Source organism: Orussus abietinus, unplaced genomic scaffold (genome assembly GCF_000612105.2).
Source record: "Orussus abietinus isolate OABI.00-Male unplaced genomic scaffold, Oabi_2.0 scaffold546, whole genome shotgun sequence".
Lineage (NCBI taxonomy): Eukaryota > Metazoa > Arthropoda > Insecta > Hymenoptera > Orussidae > Orussus > Orussus abietinus.
This window is the reverse complement of record NW_019394752.1, coordinates 17,834-41,779: the sequence shown is the minus strand read 5'-3', so window position 1 is coordinate 41,779 and position 23,946 is coordinate 17,834. Positions and strand designations below refer to the sequence as shown.

At 41.2% G+C, this 23,946-nt stretch overlaps 1 long non-coding RNA gene across 1 annotated transcript; it reads left to right on the top strand.

Moving 5' to 3' along the window:
- The first annotated feature begins 1,154 nt into the window (after positions 1-1,154).
- On the top strand, positions 1,155-22,609 carry LOC111674087. Its single transcript, XR_002762257.1, has 3 exons — positions 1,155-1,544; positions 3,187-3,529; positions 22,186-22,609. It is a non-coding gene; the product is annotated as an uncharacterized LOC111674087 (long non-coding RNA).
- Positions 22,610-23,946: the final 1,337 nt, after the last annotated feature.

Genomic DNA, 23,946 nt, shown 5'->3' with positions numbered 1-23,946 from the left:
GCGGGAGAGAAATGTCGAGCCGTGGCATTTCCGAAATGCCATTGGCGTCGTTAATATCGCATCAGGGACCAATTCCCGAGTGCCCGCTCAACAATCCGCGTGTCAATATCCAAGGAGTGCCACCATTGTTATTCGGAACGAACCAACTCCTCCGAGAAATAACCAATTTACTAAACGAGATTTGTTGTTTAACTAGCAGGTTAAGGTGATATGAGAGGGTCATTCTATACATATGAAACGTCGAAATATTTATACAACTCTTCTCCAAATGGTGATATGAAAGGGTCATTCTATACATATGAAACGTCAAAATATTTATACAACTCTTCTCCAAACTGGGTACACCTAATCATTCGAAACTTCAGCACGTGATTATGAAGACCCCAAAGGAAAAACGTGGTGCTCCTTAAGTTTCATCTTTCCATAAGTATATATATTTTTGGTTCTGGTCTGGAACAAGTAGAAAAGTTTTGTATTAAAAATGAAATTTTAGGAGCACCACGTTCTTCCTTAGGACCTCCACTATCATGTGCTGAAATTTCCATAAAAACGCCAGAAATCTCCTGGATTCATGGTTTTTGAGCGCCATCTGTGATTTCCAGGTCAATTAAATTTTCACTCCGAGACTTCGTATTCCCATAGTTTTAGCATAGAAACGCATACAACACTTTTTTTGCCTTTATCCCGTTCAAATGGGAGTTTATCGACTACCAGGGTGTTCTAAATTGTCGTAAAATTGTCCTGACCCTTTCGATTCTCATATCAGAGCCTTCGATAATTGTATATTAATCGAAATATGAGAGCTCATCGCCATCTTGGTCCTGACCTAGGCTGAGTCAAAAACTTTTTTTGAAAAATCCAAATTTTCAATGTGTCAGGACAATTCTTAGATGATCAGGAGTGACGTGTCAAGGTTTCGGACAGTTTGGTCTAATATCCTTTAAAAAAAGTGTTGTATTCGAATTGACTGGTTTGAAGGGGGTTTCACTTCACCTTAAGGGGTTAAAGGAGAAGCGTGGAGCTTGAAGTCAGTGGCGTGGGTCGCGCGGGGCGCCCCCACTCGGCCAATGGGAAGAGCCGCGGACGTGTCGGCACCGCTTTGAAGTCGGCGGCTCCAGGTAGTCGCGGTCGCTCACAGTCAGTCGCGACTCGGCCGGTTCGGGACGCGGAGTGTCGTCTCGTGAACCCGCGACGCGGAAGACCCGCCGAGATTATTTTCTAAACCGAATTTGTGTATCCGATTCCGAGTCGACTCGTGTCGCGGTAAAAACCTCGGAATTCCTGGGGCGTAGCGCCACCACGGGGGCGATTTAAGTGGCATTAAACCGTTCTAGGACATTAAGCAAAATCGACATCACCGGTTACAGTGTGCGGTCTATCAATAGACGGTTCTCTAGGAATTCCCATTTACTCGGCGTTTCCTGCCCGCTTCCGACTTCATAACGCTCCCTTTGACTCCGGAGCGATCGGGAGAAGATAGAAGTGCCCCAGGGTGCCCTTAGAGCGAGGAAGAGTGGAACTCTCCCCCGGGAGGCCGACGAGCCGTAAGAAGACCACTCGGCGCTATAAACGTTGTCTATAAACAATAAATTCAACGAACAATCCGCCAACGATTATCATTTTACCCTGCCTGGAAGTGTTTCTCGATAGCATTTCGCTCGAGTCCGAAATGTCGGGTTAAGAGGATATGAAAGGCGCTAAAAAATAAAATCAAATTCATCTGTACCCTTTTTGGGGGAAATGCCGTTTTGAATAGTCAGGTGGGACCATGAGCCCCCGTTAGCGACGTTCATATTTACGTTGGTCTTTTACAGTCTACGTTGAGAATTATACGAACTGAAGGGTTCCATATGTCATTTCGGTGAAGGAATGATAAACGGATCGATGTACAACGACGGACATGAATGCCTCCCTTGCAGATACGGCATCGCCTGTGCAGGATGGGAGGGCATTGATGTCTCCCAGTGTACGACTGTCGAAAACCCATGAATTCGTGACTGTTTATATTTTGAAGGACCAACGTCGCCATCTGTGACGTCTAGTTGCAAATAAATTTTTGCTCTAGAAACACCTGTTAGCCACAGGACAAGCTAGCATTCCCTTGCAATCGTTGGTGAAACTATTTACCACATTTTCCCACCTGACTCTATAATATTCCATTTCTACGGAATTCTAAATTGTTCGAGCTAGGTCCTGAAACTCTTCATTTTCGATTCTGAGTCTCCAAGAAGCGTAAAACATCGAAAACGTGCTCGGTCCCCGCCATGTTGATTCTAGTCCATGATAAGTAAATAAATTTTGGGTGAAAACTGAAATTTCATGAATTTCGGGACTTGCTATAGCGCCTCCATATTCCCGTGGTAAAATTTCAGTATGACTTATATGTATATGTATGAGAAGGCAAATCGTTGGGGAAGATATTCTCCGAAACGGGAGTACCGATTCGTTTCAAATTTTACCACGGGGATATGGAGGCGCTAAAGTAGGTCCGGAAACTCAGGAAATTTCTTTTTTCATCAAAAATGAATTCACTTATCATGAACTAAAACGTACCAATTCGCTTCAAATTTTACCACAGGAATATGGAGGCGCTAAAGTAGGTCCTGAAACTCAGGAAATTTCATTTTTCATAAAAAATGAATTCACTTATCGTGAACTAAAACGTACCGATTCGCTTCAAATTTTACCACAGGAATATGGAGGCGCTAAAGTAGGTCCTGAAATTCAGGAAATTTCATTTTTCACCAAAAATGAATTCACTCATCATGAACTAAAACGTACCGATTCGTTTCAAATTTTACTACGGGAATATGGAGGCGCTAAAGTAGGTCCTGAAACTCAGAAAATTTCATTTTTCATCGAAAATGAATTCACTCATCATGAACTAAAACGTACCGATTCGCTTCAAATTTTACCACGGGAATATGGAGGCGCTAAAATAGGTCCTGAATCTCATGAAATTTCATTTTTCATCAAAAATTGATTTACTTATCATGGACTGGAACCAACATGGCGGGGACCGGGCACGTTTTCGGTGTTTTACACTTCTTGGAGGCTTGGAATCGAAAACGAAGAGTTTCAGGACCTAGCTCGAACAATTTGGAATTCCGTAGAAATGGAATATGATAGAGTCAGGTGGGAAAATATGTATACATACATAGGCTCACTCTTTCATATCCTCTTAAGGGCTCGGACGCGTTTCGCGACAACACAGCGTCCAGTTTCGCCGCTCCACAGGTGTCGGTCCTCCGTGGGTAGTCGTAACGGATTTTCGGGTCCGCGTTACCTCCGATTTCGGTTAGAGGAAAACCGACGAGGGACGTAAAACGCATGTCAATACGCGACGTACAGAGTGGACGGGAGTGGACAGGAGTGGACGGAGCCGGCGGGGAAACGCGCGGAAATGGGCGATAAAGTGGCTGGACCGACGTCTCGCGTCTGCCGCGCGTCTTAGCCGACCAACCGCGACCGACCGCCCCCGATGAAGGTGCTCTACTATGCTGAGGCATGACGTCGTCTCGCATTTCAGGTAAACGGTCCCCGAAAAATGCGGACCCGCTCCTTTCTTCCTGATAGAAATTACCCATTACCAAAGTGTTCTAAATTGTCGTACAATTGTCCTGACCCTTCCGTTTCTCACATTAGAGATTTCAATAATTGGATGTTGATCGAAATATGAGAGCTCGACGCTATTTTGCTTCTGATCTGGGCTAAGTTAAAAAAATTGTTTGAAAAATCCAAATCTCGCGTTTCAGGTAAACGTTCCCCGAAAAATGCGGACCCGCTCCTTTCTTCCTGATAGAAATTACCCATTAGCAAAGTGTTTTAAACTGTCGTGCAATTGTCCTGACCCTTCCGTTTCTCACATTAGAGATTTCAATAATTGGATGTTGATCGAAATATGAGAGCTCGACGCCATTTTGCTTCTGATCTGGGCTAAGTTAAAATATTTTTTTGAAATATCCAAATCTCGCGTTTCAGGTAAACGTTCCCCGAAAAACGCGGGCCCGTTCCTTTCTTCTTCCTTATAGAAGATTACCCATTACCAAAGTGTTCTAAATTGTCGTACAATTGTCCTGACTCTTCCGTTTCTCACATTAGAACCTTCCATAATTTGATATAGATCGAAATATGAGATCTCGACGCCATTTTGGTTTTGATCTGGGCTGTTAAAAATTTTTTTTTGGAAAATCAAAATCTTCTCGCGTTTCAGGTAAACGTTCCCCGAAAAATGCGGGCCCGCTCCTTTCTTCTTCCTCATAGAAATGATCCATTACCAAAGTGTTCTAAATTGTCGTACAATTGTCCTGACCCTTCCGTTTCTCACATTAGAGCCTTCAATAATTGGATATCGATCGAAATATGAGAGCTCGACGTCATTTTGGTTCTGATCTGGGCTAAGTTAAAACATTTTTTTGGAAAATCCAAATCTCTGACCCTTCCGTTCCTCATATTAGAGCCTTCCATAATTGGATATCGATCGAAATATGAGAGCTCGACGCCATTTTGGTTCTGATCTGGGCTAAGTTAAAATATTTTTTTGAAATATCCAAATCTCGCGTTTCAGGTAAACATTCCCCGAAAAATACGAACCCACTCCTTTCTTCTTCCTCATAGAAATTACCCATTACCAAAGTGTTCTAAATTGTCTTACAATTGTCCTGACCCTTCCGTTTCTCACAGTAGAGCCTTCAATAATTGGATATCGATCGAAATATGAGAGCTCGACGCCATTTTGGTTCTGATCTGGGCTAAGTTAAAATATTTTTTTGAAATATCCAAATCTCGCGTTTCAGGTAAACGTTCCCCGAAAAATGCGGACCCGCTCCTTTCTTCTTCCTCATAGAAATTAACTTAATATGAAAGTGTGATATATATACGTACCGAAAAGTAAAAATATTTATAAAACTTTTTTCCAAATTGAGCGCACCGAATTACCTAAAACTTTAACACGGGAATATGGAGGCTCTAAGAAAGAACGCGCTGCCCGTGAAATTTCATTTTTCAAGAAAAAATTCCTTTTTTTGGTTCTTGTCCGAAATAAACGCAACATTTTTTTCTAAAAATGAAATTTCACGAGCAGCGCGTTATTACTTAGAGCCTTCATAATCACGTGTTAAAGTTTCAGATAATTCGGTTCTCTGAGTTCGGAGAAAAGTTACATAGATATTTTGACTTTTATATCATTTTCATATCGCCTTAAGGTGATGCGAAATACGTCGAGGAACTTGATCGACGTCGGTAGAGAAGATTTTTTGTAAATTGTTTCAAACTTTACAATGTTAATGCAGAGGCTATAAGGAAAGTCCCGACACTCATGAAATTTCATTTACAAAAAAACTAAAAAAATACTTATCATCAAATTTTTAAACAATTTAAACTTCATGGGTGTCAGGGTCTGCCTTATAGCCTCCACATTCACGTAGTGAAGTTTGAAACGATTCGATACACCCAGTTCGAAGAAGAGTTTCATAAACCAGACCTCAGGGTCGCCACTTTCACATCCCCTTAACCTCTTGACATACAATGACGTCATTCATTTCATCTGCCATTGTAGACTTTGACGACTCCGAGACGTCAAGAACTGCCTCCGGCCAAATTAAACAGTATTTTTTGGACGTATCAAATTCCCGTTTATTTCTATGTCAAGGGGTTAATAATCCAAGATGGCGCTGCGGCCTCTGTTACTCGAAATATGTTTCGATCGTTAGATTCTAATTTCTGTAAAAATACCCAACTTTCTCAAACGATTGGTCTCCATTCGTTTCCTCGGAACATGCGCGTATGGCGAAGTTAGAGAATAATTTTTTCCGTTCTCGAAATCGGATAAAAAGTGAGGAAACGGGTCGTGACTGGATTCACCCTGTAGAGAAACGTGAAAATCCATTAAGGTGAAGTGAAACACGTCGAGGAACTTGATCGACGTCGATAAAGAAGATTTTTCTAAATGCCTACGTTAACGACGTTCGTTTTTATATCGACAGCTGGGTCGAATTATATTGGATATCGTACCAAATAGCACACTCCACATGCCGTTTTCGTACAATAAATATCAAGAAATCGAAGTAAAACTCCAGAAATCCTCTGGATTCATGCTTTCTGAAGCCATAACTAACTGCAGAGGGACACCTTGCGCCATCTGTGATTTCCAGGTCAATTAAATTTTCACTCCGAGACTTCGTATTCTTATCGTTTTAGCATAGAAGCGCATAACACACTTTTTGGTACGTATCTACTGATACTATACTGTACATACCTACGGTGCCGACGTTTGTTTTTATATTGATAGCTGGGTCGAATTATATTGGGTATTGTACCAAATGGCATACTCCACCTGTCGTTTTCGTACATTAATTACAAAGAAATCGAATTAAAACTCCAGAAATCCTCTGGATTTATGCTTTCTGGGGCCCTAATTGACTGTAGAGGGACCCCTTGCGCCATCTGTGATTTCCAGGTCAATTAAATTTTCACTCCGAGACCTCGTATCCCCATCGTTTTAGCATAGAAGCGCATAAAACACTTTTTTTGCCTTTATCTCGTTCGAATGCGAGTTTATCGATTACCAGAGTGTTCTAAATTGTCGTAATATTATCTTGATCATTTCGTTTCTCATATCAGAGCCTTCTATAATTGTAGATTGATCGAAATATGAGAGCTCACGCTATTTTGGTTCTGGTCTGGGCTAAGTTAAACAATTTGTTCAAAAAATCCAAATATTGAATGTGTCAGGACAATTCTTAGATGATCACGAGTCATATTTCAAAATCTCGGACAGTTTGGCCCAATATCCTTAAAAAAAAGTGTTGTATTCGAATCGACTGATTTGAAGGGGGTTTCACTTCACCTTAACGAGACAAGTCTTGACAAACGAGAGAAGGACATACATTGGGTCGAATGCAGCCACACGATGCAGACGTCATCGCGCCTCTGTTTGAGAAATGATAACGTTAAAACCACGGACCGGGACTTAATCGCGGCTGGTACGTGCAAACAATCGGATCGCGCACCGTCATCCATCGTAAAACAATCCGGATCGTCAGACGCTGACAAAGTAACGACGCTCGTTGGCGCCTCTTCCTGGCTGGTCGTCCGCCTTGATTGCCGAGGTTGGTCGCCATTTTCTAACGACGGAGAAGACCGACGCTTCTCCGTTTGGTACTCGGGAAAAAATTATTTGGTTATAATTACTATAGGGACATGGTCAAAATACTGTGGGAAGTAAAACCACACAAATTCTGTAATTTACCACGTGGAATGGGAAAGGTAATCTTGCGAGTAGCTACCGTGTCTATGACGCTGTGCCTAAAAGGATGTGTGTATACTGGGAGACATCAATGCCTTCCCATCCTGCACAGGCGATGCCGTATCTGCAGGGGAGGCATTCATGTCCGCCATTGTACACTGAGAGACATCGATGCCCTCTCATCCTGCACAGGCGATGCCGTATCTGCAGGGGAGGCATTCATGTCCGCCATTGTACAGTAGGCACCCCACATCGGAAATATGGAATGAAACTTATTGGAGAATTTAGTGCTTTCTTAGTGCTACAACCTCGATTTTAATACTCCACCCCTTATACCGAAAATCAGTGGTGGTGCTGAGTGAACGCTCACTCAGCACCCCTACAGTACATACTACGTTAAGGGAAAGATTCACGGAAAAAACGAGTATGCAGCATTTTGGTGTTATTTTAGTGCTCCAGAAATACACAAGAGCTAGATCCGAAACATCACTCCTTTCACCCCAAAACTACCCCCGATCGTATAAGCGCCAAGAGAGGAGGTAGAAATAATAACATTTTGCATGTTCTCTTCTCGAATTATTTTGGTGCTATTTTAGTGCTCTAGAGATACCCAAGAGCCAGATCCGAAACACCACCCCTTTCACTCCAAAACTACCCCCTATCGTATAAGCGCCAAGAGAGAAGAGGTAGAAATAGTAACATTTTGCATGTTCTCTTTTCGCATTATTTTGGTGCTATTTATATGCTCTGTGGATACCCACGATATCCTTAAAGCACTTAAATAACACCAAAATAATGCGAGAGAAGAACGTGCAAAATGTGTTATTATTTCTATCTTTTCTATCTTGGAGCCTATACGATCGAGGGTAGTTTTAGGGTGAAGGGGGTGATGTTTCGGATCTGTCGCTTGGGTATTCCTAAAGTACTTAAATAGCACCAAAAGGCTGCGTACTCGTTTTTTCCGTGAATCTTTCCCTTAACTTAGTATGTGCTGTGGGGGTGCTGAGAGAACGTTTACTCAGCACCACCACCGATTTTTGGTATAAGGGGTGGAGCACTAAAATCGAGGTTGTAGCACTAAAATACCACTAAAAAAAGCACTAAATTCTCCAATAGGTTTCATTTCATATTTCCGATGTGGGGGTGCCTACTGTACATATATCCTAAAAGGTGCAGGAGTGATCACCATTTGGAATGGGAATATTAAATACATGAAGAGGTTACAATACGCACAGGAAAATGCAAGGTTTATCCGAGAACTGTAACCACATGTTATAGGAAGGTTATGCACGTTGGAAGGTTATTCTAAACTTGCCTATGTGATTGCGGAAACGTTGGTTTGGCCCCATTAGTTTCGACAGCGCCGCCAGGTGGCAAAACTTCTCGCAGGCGATGCAGATTGCTCGGGTGTGTATAAGACCCGTTCCCATCCCTTACGTTTACGATACAATGACAATGAGAGAAGTGTTCGTCGAGAAACCACATTTTTGAGCATCAAACGATATTTTACTCCTTGAGGTAGAAATGTATGAGAACCCTGACAGAAACATAAGTATACCGTTCGTAATCATAATAGTTGAATTTTTTATGTCGACGGTTAATTTTTTAATTGATATTCCCAACTATATGCCCGATGGAACAACTCGCTCTTTGTATTGGGTTGTTCAGAAAGTAATTTTGTTGTTTCCCAACAGAGGACTTCATTTTTTTTTTCACAGCCAACTTCACACTTAAGCCACATAATCATTATATATGTTGACAGCTGATCTAGCAAGGCTTACTTGTGGAAAGTTTGATTGATTCTACGCAGTAGTTTTTGGTTGGTACCCTTTCAAATATGGAAAGTGAAAAGCGGCGTTTTCGGCATATTTTACTTTTTTACTCTAGAAAAGGTAAAAATGCTGTTCAAGCAAGAAAAAAATTATCTGACGTGTATGGAGAAGATGTATTGACAGAATGCCAGGGTCAAAACTGGTTTGCAAAATTTCGATCCGGCAATTTTGATATCGAAGATGCCCCACGTTCTGGAGGGTCACTTAAAACTGATGAAAACACAATTGTTAGACGGTAAAACCTTTACTTCAAATGAGGAGGTCAAAAATCACCTGGATCAGTTTTTTGACAGCAAAAACCAAACATTTTATGAGCGTGGAATCATGCTACTGCCAGAAAGATAGCAAAAGGTATTGGACCGGAATGGACGATATATAATTCAATAAAATATTTATTCGCTATACAAAAATCGTCTTTCATTTTCATAAGAAAAAACATTGACTAGATGGTGAAGTAACCCTTCCTGTGTTCTTTTTACTATGTTACGCTGCCTTATGCAACCTTCTCCCAAGGTGGTCCCGTTTGTTGCCTTGCAATAAGGTTACGATGACCACAATTGTGGTTTTCCTCCCCATTCTTTTTTTTCCGTGTTTGGCTCTTGGCACGATCTATATGGTAGGATTAATACATAGCATGCCATTTTGTTTTTTAATCCTAAAATAGTAAACATGCGTAAGAAATTCTCTTTATTGAATCTCCTTCACTGGAAGGCAATTTTCTTAGTCAGATCAAAGTATTGTATTCGATCTGATGTTGCGGAGATTTGTGCTGACTAATATCGAATAATAAGGCGAGACAATAGTGCCGATAATCTCGCCAGGTACAAAGTCAGCTTTGAGTCTCTTTAAGAGTAAATCGCCTGGAAGTTACATGCGGGGAAAGGAAACGTCGCTAGTACTATAATTGTGATAACTGTAAACAGCAATCACGTGTAAATATACCTAGGGACTGCAATTCTGCAATCCTGTGATTACTCCAGGAAGAAGAGCCAGGTGTACAGTCTATTGAAAAGTACCGACTAGCACGTTCAATAGTCGCAGTTTCCTTCTGAGAAAATCTCAGTTTAATTATTACAACCGGATCAAAAACAATGAAATTCAATAACTGGGGGCTGATCGAAATACGAGAGCTCAACGCTATTTTGGACCTGGTCTAGGCTAAGTTAAGGTGAAGTGAAATCCCTTTCAAATCAGTCGATTCGAATACAAAATTTTTTTTTTTAAGGGTGTTGGACCAAACTGTTCGAAACTTTGACCCATGACTCGTGTTCGTCAAAGAATTGTTCTGACACATTGAAAATTTGGATTTTTTTAAAAATTTCTTTCACTTAGCACAGTCCAGAACCAAAATGGCGTCGAGCTCTCATATTTCGATCAATATACAATTATAAAAGGCTCTGATATGAGAAACGAAAAGGTCAGGACAATTTTACGACAATTTAGAACACTCTGGTAATCGATAAACTCGCATTTGAACGGGATAAAGGCAAAAAAAGTGTTGTATGCGCTTCTTTGCTAAAACGATGGGAATACGAGGTCTCGGAGTGTAAATTTAATTAACCTGGAAATTACAGATGGCGCAGGGGGTCCCTCTGCAGTCAATTAGGGCCCCAGAAAGCATGAATCCAGAGGATTTCTTTATAATTATTGTACGAAAACGACAGGTGGAGTACGCCACTTAATGCAATACCCAATATAATTCGACACAACTGTCAATATAAAAACGAACGTCGGCAACGTAAGTATTAAGAAAAATCTTCTTTATCGACGTCGATCAAGTTCCTCGACGTGTTTTACTTCACCTTAAGCAATTTTTGTCAAAAATCCTAATTTTGAATATGTCGGGATGATTCCTAGGTGCCCACGAGTCATGTGTCAAAGTTTCAGACGGTTCGGTCTTATACCCTTAAAATAAAGTGTCTTATTCGAATCGACTGATTTGAAGGGGGTGTCACTTCACCTTAATGTTATACAGTGGCGGACATAAATGTCTTCTCATCATACACCGACGGCGCTATATCTAGAGAAGGCATTCATGTCCGTCAATGTACCAATAGATAATATTGGGTTAACATTACATCAACCCATTACCAATATTAAATGTCACAGGGAATTTTCTTCGGTGCGCTCGCAAACACGGATTTACGCAAAACAAAATGGCGAAAAATTATCGGTTTACCGAAATAGTTGGCCGGAGAAGATTTGAATATCAAGATAAGAATAAGAACTGGCCGGTTCCATCTTTAATTACGTCGCGTAACTACGTGTTTTTTTAGTAATCGAGTTCATCTTGAGATTAGAGATCGGTTCGTGGACATTTTTCCGATAACGCCCGTAAATAAGGTGGATACTCCTAACTGAGATCGATGTCAGATAGAGTACACTTTCCTGTAATTCTGCCGATAAGTCGGAACGCCCTAATTCCATTAATTGCTCGATCGTTCGAAATTCTATTTTATGCTGGGAAGGTATTATATTTTGAGATGAGTCAATGGTGACTTTTCCCCAAGAGTCGTCATTATTTTTCTTACATTTGGAAATTAATGTTCTTCAGAAAATTTATTTTAAGATGAAGTAGAACACATCGAACTTCATCTATGTCGGTAAAAAAGGTTTTTATCAATACATACGTTGCCGGAGTTTGTTTTTATATTACAGCTGTGTTGAGTTATATTGAATATAGTACTAAATGGCATACTCCTTCTGTCGTTTTCGTGCTTAAGGTGAAAAAAGTGTTGTATTCAAATCAGTCAATTCGAATACAACACTTTTTTTTTAAGGGTATTAGACCAAACTGTCCGAAACGTTGACACATCACTCCTGATCATCTAAGAATTGTCCTGACACATTCAAAATTTGGATTTTTCAAAAAAATTTTTTAACTCAGTCCAGACCAGAACCAAAATGGCGTCGAGCTCTGATATTTCGATCAATATACAATTATCGAAGGCTCTGATACGAGAAACGAAAGGGTCAGGACAATTTTACGACAATTTAGAACACTCTGGTAATCGGTAAACTCGCATTTGAACGGGATAAAGGCAAAAAAAGTGTTGTATGCGGTTCTATGCCAAAACGATGGGAATACGAGGTGTCGGAGTGAAAATTTAATTGACCTGGAAATCACAGATGGCGCAAGGTGTCCCTCTGCAGTTAGTTATGGCTTCAAAAAGCATGAATCCAGAGGATTTCTGGAGTTTTACTTCGATTTTTTGATATTTATTGTACGAAAACGACAGGTGGAGTACGCCATTTGATACAATACCCAATATAATTCGATATAACTGTCAATATAAAAACGAACGTCGGCAACGTAGGCATGTAGAAAAATCTTCTTTATCGACGTCGATCAAGTTCCTCGACGTGTTTCACTTCACCTTAAACCTAACGTCGGTTTTGTTTTAATCGAATAGTCTTTATTTGTATATTATCAATGTATCCGTCGTATTCAGTCGAACGTTTAATGATATAGAAGAAAATATGAAATAACCTTAATGTATGGTTATTTAGTTACAAGAACGTACACTTCGGAGTTACACAATTTCCCTCCGATAAGAACTGACGCGAAAGGGAAATGAACGAAACTGTGAATAATGAGCTTCGGTATCCATGTCGGATAAGATCACCTTCTTTATCAGGTTACCACGCACTCAATGACTAATGTAAAAGCCACTGCGTAATAACTTGGCAACATAATTATTATCTTACCCGACAACTAATTAACCATTAAGAAATAGCTCTTCGCGGTTGCACAAAACTCGAAGCGTCTCTACGTGGAAACATTTAAAAGTGACTCGGCTCGTCCTAGAAATGGGTCTGTTTGACTGCGAGATGTTATCGCCGGCGTATTCTATTTCTGCAAACAAGGGTGGGCGACTTTTAATTTTTAGTAACAACATCGCCGACGCTCCTCGTCACCCGATGCTTTTTCAGGGAAGGTAAAAACGTAATGTGGCAATACCTATTGCAAACAAGTCACGCCCTCCGCTGCACGTAACCTCGGTATCACTTTTGCGAATACCTCTTCCCTTCCTCTGGCCGAAAGGAGAAATACATTTAGCAAAAAATCAGTGCCTGGCCGTCAGGCGCGTTAGAAGTGACCCTTGGAGGTTAAATAAAATTGTTATTAATTATTCTTATTTCAGGAAATGTTTTTACGCGTTCGGTACTCATTGTTTTGGGTACACTGAAAAATTCCCATATACATTTACACCCTAGGTGGTTACATTGGTTATTTTGATGCCACAGTAAATAACGTAGAAACACATTGTCTTTGTAATAAGATATTCAGCATATAATTTGACACAAAAAATGTATCGTAGGTGTACATTTGGTATGTAAACGTAAAGTGTAATGGAAAGGAGAAATACATGTAACAAAAAATCAGTGCCTGGCCGTCAGGCGCGTTAGAAGTGACCTTTGTAAGTTAAATAAAATTGTTATTAATTATTCTTAATTCAGGAAATGTTTTAACGCGTTCGGTATTGATTAATTTGGGTACACTGAAAAAAATTCCTATGTACGTTTACACCCTAGGTGGTTACATTGGTTATTTTCATGCCAGGATAAATAACGTAAAAGTACATTGTCTTTGTAAGAACATATTCTTAATTCAGGAAATGTTTTTACGCATTCGGTACTGATTGTTTTGGGTACACAGTAAAAAATTCCTATGTACGTTTACACCCTAGGTGGTTACATTGGTTATTTTCATGCCGTAGTAAATAACGTAGGGGTAGGAGTCTTTGTAATAACATAGAAGTGAAAGCTCGACGCCATTTTGTTTCTGGTCTGGCCTAAGTGATACAATTTTTTTTGAAAAATCCAAATTTTGAACGTGTCAGGACAACTCTTTGGCACATTGGAGAACGAGGAACCGAAACATTCATTGGTAGGACTGGGATCATCGAAATTCCAATACCGTGGGTAATAACGTTTGTTGTTTCCGTAAATGGCCGATGGGTGCTTCAACTTCTAGACTTGACATCCCCATGCTTGTCCGCACTACCCTAATGAGCTACCGGTTGATTCGTAAATAAATGATTCGGTTTTTAGGGGGCCGGATCGATAAACGGGAAGTTCGCTGACGAGTCGTGCCACCTTGGCGGTAGGAAAAATATTAATCATTGAAAATGATCGATCTCGGCGGCGGAAACTAGGGCAAGACTGAGTGATACCGCTCCGCGGTCGACAATTATTTCCTTTTTATCGAATTTTCACGCGTCATTTGTACATTGGACGAGACCGATCATTTTGTTACTCTTGGATTAACACAAATTAAGGCGGTTCTTTTTTTTTTTTGTTGAAACTAGGGGAAAACCAACACGAACTTAGAGGAAGGTGCACATATTTCGGATACCGTTCTGTTTTTCATGTGTAGAATTGAAAGTATTAAACTTTCGTTTAGGATTTCACTTTGTTTCCTCATAGAAATAACATACGATAGGATGACAAAGCGTTAAACAACAGATGCAGAAATCAAATTTTTAAATATCTTTTTGGCAAAACATTGCTTTGTTTGGGGTAAAGGAAAGGGGTCTTAAGGGGTTACACCACTTTGACCCACCCAAAAATTACGGTTTTTCAAGAATTTTTTTTTAAGAATTAAAACGTTTTTATCCAAATTTAAGTACAGGAAGGTATTATACTACTATTAAACAACAAAATGTTTTTTTGTATTTTTTTTATTTACAAAAATGACGGCTTGAAAGGCGATTTACCGGAGCGCTGCGAAAATTGATGATCGTGCGGCGGGCACAATAACTCAGTCCAGGTTTAAGCTAGATCAATGAACGAAAAAGAATTAGTTTCTGTAGTCAGAAAGCTAGCGAAATACGTAGCCTTTTTCAAAAATATGCATTTTTCACAAAATGGCATCGATTTGAAAGGAAAGATACGTATTTTGCCCTAAATTTCGTTAATTAATGTTGCATAAAAAACGCGAATATCAGTACATTGAAAAAACCATACGTATTTCGGTAGATAAACTTATCACGAATAAAATAAAAAAGACTCAAGACGATTGATTGAAAATTGGCGGATCTGGAGTGCCCGTCGATTTTTAAAATGCAGTCTAAAGAAAAACGCGTTTAAAGTATAAGCGCGTAAACATTTTTTTGATTTTTTAAAAATTTCAAAGTGGTATAACCCCTTAAGATGAAGTGAAACACGTCGAGGAACTTGATCGACATGTTTCAGTTCATCTTAAAAGGGTCGCGGGCCAGCCCTGCCGGTTTCACCTGTCTTCCTAACGACCTCGCACAGTGGCGAAAATCACGAAAAACTTAGTCAAAACCTCAAAAATGAAGCATATATTTTGGGACTATCGATTGTCAGATTGGGTACGGTTCTGTACGTCGATCCAAAATTAATATTCGAATTATTTCCTTCACGCGCGATTCTGTGGTCCAAGACTAAGGGTCCTTTTTGTCCACCGTTCCTAGGGACAGTCTTGGTCTAGTCGTATCAATTGTTTAGGCAATGTTCACGTCTTCTAAACAATGCTCACGTCTTCTCGCCTGTGATCCCTGGAATGACCTCCGATCATTTTGCCTTTGGGAATATTTCCTTCACTCCTATAACATTTTTAATAATATTTATGGAAAGACTCCTTTCCTAAGGAATGGAAGCGAAGGTATCGGGTTTAAAAGGAAACTGCGAAACTGCCCAAGAGAAGGAAGGGTCGCATGTTGGGAGTCGAAGGTGCGATCACTCGACGCACTCTTTGGTGATAACACGATTAGCGCCGAGATAACTCGACGCTCTCAGATTACGAGCTCGTTCGTGCCTGGTCTCGTCGATGACTCTCTTTCCCGTTTTTTAGCATTACTCGAGAGGACAGTTTCCTTCCAAGTTGAACGTTTCTTGTTTTTATATATAATTACCGAGACGAATTTACTATTAACAAGTCTATATTTTCGTAGATTCACAAATTATTAATTGTTAAAAATTATGCATGTAAACCTCAAGAAGACACATAGAAAATGGATCCAACTGTTCCCTTCTATGATCCTCGACCAATTGCCGTTCCTGTTCACTGTTCGTAGGGACAGTTGGGTTTGACCTGATTGACAATTTGTCTCAATATTTCATTTATAAACAATTACTCGTTTCCAGCAATAAAACCTTGAGATCAATATAGACTAGATTTATTTTGTGCGTATTCTATCCATAATGGGTCATGAAGCTTTCTTATCGATGATTACATCAATTTATTTTTATATTGTCACTAAGAAGTGGACGTAACCGAATGAAACAATTTTTCTGTTCATAATTTCTCCGTTAAGGTATTGTGCTTTATCGAGATAATAATAACCTTTCCATATTCCGACATTAAGGAGACTTACTTATCAACAGTACGTAAGTGCTGCACGCTCCTTTTTGTTCTTAGAATGGATTTTGCGAAACTGGAATTTGGGAAAAGTCCGAAGTGTATTTTTACGATGTGGGTTAAATTCAGAAATCCTGTCCTAATATTAGCAGAGCTTACGATCGTGCACAAGTATTTTCCCGGATTTTACATGCCAACACGTTCGGCAGCTGATTTTTCCTTATTTTCATTATTTCCTCGCTTAAATATCAACCGTTCGTGGATTCGAAGAACTTGTCGTGGTTGACTCACTCACCATTCCTGCGGATAATTTACTCATTGTTGAAAGAATTCATAACTTTTTCCTTTATTTTATTATTACCGACTCGATACAGTATACATTTGTATCCCAAAGTGACGCAGTTCATTTTGGTCGCTTAATAAATTACCCTTTCCTGACACAATGATGTGATTTTTTAATAGCTGCTAGGCCCGACGTGGCGTTTCTATTTTCTGTATGCAGGGTGTTGCAAAAAGATGGGCCTGATTTATATTTAAGGGGATGTGAAAGGGGCATCCGAAAGCTCAATCGTTCATAAAACTTTTCTACGAACTGGATGTCTCAAGTCGTTTCATACTTTAAAACGTGAATATGGAGACCCTAAGGTAGGTCCTGAAACTCGGGAAATTTCATGTTTTATAAACTATTTTTAAAATACCTATAAACAAATTTGAAAAGAATTGAAATTTCATGAGTTTCAGGACCTTCCTTATAGGCTCCCTATTCACGTTGTAAAGTTTCAAACTATTCGGTAAATCGAGTTGGGAGAAAAGTTCTATCCATCCATCCATCGGGCCAAACGTGAACAATACGTGTGTGAGACGTGGTCTGTCAATTGGGTCAAATGTGAACAAAACGTGTGAGGGACGTGGTATGTCAATCGGACCAAACGTGAACAAGACGTGTGAGAGATGTGGTATTTTAGTCGGGCCAAACGTGAACAAAACGTGTGAGAGACGTGGTATGTCAATCGGGCCAAACGTGAACAAAACGTGTGAAAGACGTGATACGTCAATTGGGCCAAACGTGAACAAAACCTATGAGAGACGTGGTAATGCAATCGGACCAAACGTGAACAAAACGTATAAGAGACGTGTGAAACTTTGAACGTTCAGCGAAACGGTGAAATGGCTCGATATATGACCGACATTTTTGTTGTTTATGGCCCGCGCAATTGGGATTTAAATCGTAAGGCAAGGGGTTAACATTGTCAATACATCGGAATACGTCAAAAAGCAAACGATTGAAAGGCAAAGCGATGTACATTTCGGCCACCTAACGAATCGGTTTCTTCCGACGATGAACGGCGCCCGATGACGTGTATCTTTTCAATTGGCAGCAATGGGAGGGAAGAAAGTTCAGAGTGCGCTCATACCTAATTCAGAAAGCGTATTTGGAGTGATTATGTAACGGCCGATCGGGACGCGGTTTAGAGCCGCAGGTACACGTCAGGCATGCAGAAAGTTTCGCGGTCGAGCGGAGGTTTCTTGAATAGCTAAAGAAGCTGTAGAGCCGGTGGGTCTGCGAGTCGATTGACCATCGGCCGAGAGCCGGCTTATGTATGTAGGAATTGCCGCGAGTGCACGAAGGCGGCCTTCAAACGTCTAATTAGCCTCGGTGCGTATGTCCCCGCATGACCTGGAGAGGTGATGGGTGCCAGCAGAGGAGACCGGGGTGTTCCGTGCACTAGAGTGCGACGGATCTCGCGCTAACTTTAACGGAAACTCCCGCAAGTATTTTCGGGTAATAATTATTGGATTATTTAACCCTTTCGTTACCTTGGACGAGATATCTCGCGACCCAATACTGGCCGATTAACGCTTTTGACGAGATATCTCGCGACCCGATACAAGCCAATCAACGCTTTTGACGAGATATCTCGCGACCCAATACTGGCCGATTAACGCTTTTGACGAGATATCTCGCGATCCGGTAGTAGCTGTATTTATATCTTCCTTTTAGCTATACGAATAGAATTAGTTATAAAATATATTCATCTAGAATGTCAAAATGTTGGTGCTAGAAAGCTAGATTATCGTCAAAGGCGTTAATCCGCTACTATCGGATCGCGAGATATCTCGTCAAAAGCGTTAATCGGCCAGTATTGGGTCGCGAGATATCTCGTCCAAGGTAACGAAAGAGTTAATGGAATTTGTTATTTCCTATTCCCCGATAGTATACACTAGCATGTAAGTGAGGCCACACACTGGGTTCAGAAACAAATCGACGCAGAGAATATCGGTGTCACATAAACATAAACATAGGATTTAGATAGCGAAAGAACCAAGGGTTCTTTTGTATTAGGTTGTCCCATAAGTTCCTTCCGCATCGTGTATTCATGTCCTATGAAAAAAAAGGGAAGAAACTTATGGGACAACCTAATATATAGTGTTGGATAGCGATTAGATTTAAAAGTAAACGCTTTAGTCACCCATCGATAACTAGGGCCCGAAACTTTCAAAACTATTTACTGAACGACTCAGCCATCTGCAGATGATTTCTAGAGCTTATCCTTCGCCCCCATGATTTATGTTAGTTATTTTCCTCTTCCTTTCCGAAGTCCACCCTATCTACTCAGTTCCCATTGGTCCACTAGTTTTCCCCACCTTTTAAACTAACCATGGTAACTTTTAACTAAAAGAAAAGATAAGAATAAGACTGGACTGGAAACGGAGAAGATCGCAGCGAACTCACAATAGCCTAAGTCTAAAGTGTAACGGATTTGTAATAAAGTAGGTTTAGTTATCCTACACGACTTTTACCTACTCGAAATCCAACAATAGCCGATGACGACTTGTGGAGTCTGTGACCCTAACTTGCGTTGCTGGTCTCCTGGAGAAGTTCGTACTGTACAGATGGTCCTTCCTCGTGAAATTAAGTTAATGAAATCAAATCAACTTTACTATTGGATAATTCATTCTCCCATTTCCATCAATAATAAATGTTTATTTGCGTATATGCGACAATGTTTGTATATTACGACCCGAGTGAAAGAGTTCTCGTTGAAACTAATGGCTAGTCGCGTCGGTGCCGAGAAAAGTTCTTTTTTTGTAGGATGGACAAATTCTGCCTTGGCGATGAAAATCTTAGGATAAGGAGACCTTGGAGAAAGTTTTGAAAGAGCGGAGTTTTGGAAGGATCTCCGAGGATAGGTTGAGAGCAAAAATGGGCTGCATTTTACAATGCAGCCCGATTTGGGGCAAAGGAACTTGGAAAGGGACGTTAAGGTGAAGTGAAACCCCCTTCAAATCAGTCGATTCGAATACAACGCTTTTTTTTAAGGGTATTAGACCAAACTGTCCGAAACTTTGACACGTCACTCCTGATCATCTAAGAATTGTCCTGACACATTCAACATTTGGATTTTTGGACAAAAATTTGTTAACTTAGCCCAGACCAAAACCAAAATGGCGTCGAGCTCTCATATTTCGATCAATATACAATTATCGAAGGCTCTGATATGAGAAACGAAAGGGTCAGGACAATTTTACGACAATTTAGAGCACTCTGGCAATCGATACACTCGCATTTCAACGGGATAAAGGCAAACAAGTGTTGTATGCGCTTCTGTGCCAAAACGATGGGAATACGGGGTCTCGGAGTGAAAATTGAATTGGCCTGGAAATCACAGATGGCGCAGGGGGTCCCTCTACAGTCAATTAGGGCCCCAGAACGCATGAATTCAGAGGATTTCTGGACATTTACTTCGATTTCCTGATATTTATTGTACGAAAACAACAGGTGGAGTATGCCATTTGGTACAATATCCAATATAATCTGACACAGCTGTCGATATAAAAACGAACGTCGGCAACGTAGGCATTTAGAAAAATCTTCTTTATCGATGTCGATCAAGTTCCTCTGCTTGTTTCACTTAACCTTAAAATTCATGACTGCCTGGGTGAATGCCCCCTCACCTTTAGGGCTCTTGGGAAGGCGAATGTATGCCGCTCGTCCGATTCGATTGACGAACACCTCGGGCTTACTTTGGGGGCATCGATCGCCGCGGAGGGCGCGGTCGTGACCCTGAGGGTGCGTTCCGTGACCTCCGGGGGCGATGGGGCAAAGCAGGTTCCTGCTTATCGGCCGGGACACGCCATTCCGGAGAGACGCACGAAACGCCGCACTCGGACGCAAATCTGAGCTGTCCGCCGTGGCCTCGTGGCGATTATCGCTCAACCACGAGACAGAGTACCCAGATTGAACGATTTCATAAAAAATATAAACCGCCTTCACAAAAGAAAAGAAAAGCACCTCGACAAAGTATGAAATAATATTTTTCGCAACGCATGCTGGATTTCAATTGTTGTCACCGCGAGACAGTATCCAGATTGAACGATATTATATAAAATATAAAACGCCTTCAAAAAAGAAATTAAGAGTACCTCGATTAAGTATGAAATAATATTTTTCGTCATGCATGCAGGATTTCATTTGTTGTCACCGCGAGACAGTACCCAGATTGAACGATTTTATAAAAAATATAAACCGCCTTCAAAAAACCATCAACAACAACGAACAAAACAGAAAACAAAACAATATAACAACATATTAAGACCTGCACAAAAACAAAGCACGAGGGAGACATCCTAGTAACGACGCGTCATCGCACAACAAAAACCAGTGCATTAAAATAACTACACAGAAGGCGACAAATAAAACAATATAACAACATATTAAGACCTACACAGAAACAAAGCATGAGGGAGACGTTCTAGTAACACTGCGTCACCACACAACAAAATCCAGTGCATTAAAATAACTACACCCAAGGCGACAAACAAAACAACATAACAAGATATTAAGAGCTACACAGAAACAAAGCACGCGGGAGACGTTGTAGTAACGCCGTGTCACCACACAAAGAAACCATCGCATGGAGACCTATTAGCTCCTCATGCTCTTACAAGCCATAAAGAAGACAAACTCAAATACAGAACAAAGGAATTATACACAAAACAGTTTAATAGTTTGAGTTGGCTAAGGTGTCCTAACGGATACTGCAGGCCAAAATAGGTGCTGCAAAGAACCATCACTGAAAACCAGAAAAAAAATAGTCACACGTCTACAACGGCGAGAAAATTTAGGATAAGATGTCTGGAATTTATTAATAAATTTGTATGCCAGGGGGAAAATTCATTGAGAATGCGGCACCGTTTCCTACTTTTCTTCTCGTTATTAACTCGGTCCTGCCGGGTATTGTCCTTATGAATACATTAATGTGTAAATTCTTATTGTAATGAGGCGCACGAAACGCTGAATTTTTAGGCAAATCCAAGGTGTCCGATATTGTGGTGTAGTAGCCATTCGCCTACAATGCGAACAAAATAAAAGTAGGAAAGCGAGCACTAAATTTCTAGGGTGTAGGGAAATTCATGGAGAATGGGGTCCTCCCTTTTGTAAAAAATAATTCTTTTATCCCAACCGTTGCCTCCTTTGCAGCGTATTTCACAATTTTGCACAAATAGAAAATGTTGAAAATAATTATAATTATTGAAATGGTTAAATAAAAAAATGTACACTTATGATGGTGACGCGTTCAAAAGCCATAATCATGGATTTAAAAATGGAATTTTTATTCTTCCATTTAAAAAGGACCGACAACCAGAAAAATGTAATCCGTGAAAGATCGACGTCGATTAAATTTCTCAGCGTCTTTCATATCACCTTATTGCCCGTTTCCGCGAATGCAGAGGTCCAGTCGAGGTACTAATATCGCCGCCTCTTTGCATTGCAGGGAGACCTTGCCCGCAGTGAGGTGGTGGGCTGGGTCCCGGTCCCGATCCCGGGCGGCGGCCGTCGTCGGGAGTCGGGGCGCTCCGGAGAGGAGGTGGCGGTGACGGTCCCCCACGCCACATGGACCCGGGCCCCGCGGGACCCCCCAGATCCCGATTCCGAGTCGAAATCCGAGTCCTGCCCAGGGCCCCGGGCCCCCGGGTCCCCTGATGCCCCCCCTGCGCCAGGGTAGGTGCATCCTGAGCCGCCCGGCATTCCCGTTGGCGCCGGACGTCCGTCCAATCACCGTGGCCCGCCGCAACGATGTCGCGCAGCGCCGCCACGCGCCCCATGCAAGGTGAGTGAGCCTCTTCTTCATTTTCCTCTTCTTCCTCTTTGTATGCGCACGAAAGATCGCCATTTCCAACCGATCTTCAATATTTCTTTTATTCGTCTTCGATTCGTGTGACCGTGCTAGGTGGCTCGGAAATTAATCAAAGACCTAACTAACTGCAATCGTCATCTGCCGCCCCTTTATATGGATTTGGGAACGTCTCTCTTTTCTTATCAACCCCTAATCCTCGCCCAGCTCGGGTAGTTTACACGGCCCCGATTGGGCTCGCCTTTGGAGTCCGCACGGTCACGTCAGCACCTAAATTTCCCAGCCCGCCATTGGCGTTAGCTGTCTCTGGTTCGTAGTGGCCCCGGTTGGACGCCGAGCGTCCTTCCGTGCTCACAAACCTAACCGCCGTAGGTCAGCTTTCGACGCCCCACGTCGCAAGAGAGGCGAGGATTATCTTCTTCTGTCAACAAAGCAAACGACTCCCAGCCATCGCTCGCATGATCACAACTTGAACAACACAAATGCTAACACTAATTCAATTATAAACATTACGTTTTGTACACTCTTCTTCCTCTTCTTCGTGCGCACGGAGGACTCGCGACTAAGGACTTCTTTTCCGAGACCAATTGCGCACTTTTTAACTCTTTAACTACTGCGGAGTTGGATGTAGAGATGTGCCACGTGTACACTGGGAGACATCAATGCCCTCCCATCCTGCACAGGCGATGCCGTATCTGCAGGGGAGGCATTTATGTCCGCCATTGTACACTGGGAGACATCAATGCCCTCCCATCCTGCACAGGCGATGCCGTATCTGCAGGGGAGGCATTCGTGTCCGCCATTGTACGGATAACTCGACCACGGAGTGTTAAGGTGATATGAAAGTGAATTGAAACAATTCTAATTCCAGCAAGGGTTAGACATCCACAAAATATAGCTGTGAAATTTCAAGTGGATTCAGTCATCCGTTTTTGGGATATTACGGGTACCATTTAAACAATTGCTATCGCTATTTTGAGAAAACGCGTTTAATGTTTTATTTATACATTTCTTGTACACAAAATTTAATTTATAATTCTTACAGCCAATGGGCTATTCCAGGGCTTTAAGGTGATATGAAATTTTATTTAATAATTAATAAACATTCTATATGTATGTTACATTACATGTAACAAAAGTTATGTAACAGTTATATTATTGTTAAGTAACCGTGTTTGATAGGGTGTTATTTAATTCACGAAGGGGCGCGCTGTTAGGACGAATTTAATTAATCAAAATACCACACTTTCCTCAATCACCAAGATGGAGTCGTTAACGTGGTAATGAACCTTTAACTATGTCGTCAGGTCAACAAAGTTCGGTCGAGGCCATGCTTAAATGATGTACGATGTTGACCAGGTCGACCCTTCGTCATAAAACGTAATTACCACTAAAAATGAA